The sequence below is a fragment of the Quercus suber genome, unplaced genomic scaffold (genome assembly GCF_002906115.3).
Source record: "Quercus suber isolate HL8 unplaced genomic scaffold, Cork oak 2.0 scaffold_5, whole genome shotgun sequence".
Classification (NCBI taxonomy): domain Eukaryota; kingdom Viridiplantae; phylum Streptophyta; class Magnoliopsida; order Fagales; family Fagaceae; genus Quercus; species Quercus suber.
The window spans coordinates 2,916,721-2,917,380 of record NW_027069471.1 but is presented as its reverse complement, the minus strand read 5'-3'; positions in this window follow the sequence as shown (position 1 = coordinate 2,917,380).

Genomic DNA, 660 nt, shown 5'->3' with positions numbered 1-660 from the left:
TGTCCGAGAACTCCACCTGATCAAGATAAGCTCAAAGCATATTCAGGAACGATAAGGATGAGGAAATATCTGAGGGAAAGGCTGCTGCCACCGTATTCAATGCATTGCAACAGCTTTTCTGGCCGCATTTATGTGGAGAAGACCTCTGAACAGTGCCTCCTAACCTACCGCCACTCACACAGAGATGAAAAGAAGCTGCCTGACGTGACAGGTACTTGAGCAAGTTCATGGATGGGGAGCACGTGGACGATGGAGATGAGGGTGAGAGTGACTATATAATAGAGGGGGAGGGTAGGAAAGAAAGGGAGGAATGTATGAAAACTGATTAATGAACAGTTGAAAGAGTGATAATCCTTTGTTATTAATCCCTTGCTAATTCTAGTTCTTTGACCCATACTCTACAAATTAATTGTCTTTGGGTTTACGTAAATAATTTGAACCCTACAGTCACTATTTTATGTAATTGGCTAATCATTTGACAAAATGCATTTTACTTGTAATTGGGTAAATTAGGATGTGTTTAATGTTTCAAGAAATAAGGTTTCAAGTTCAAGTGTTAAAGTCATGCAAGTCTGTCCAAGAATCAAGTAATGAAGTGCTGGATTTTAAAGCTCAACAGCTAGCATCTATCAAGGTTTAAAAGCTGCTAAAGCCCATGGC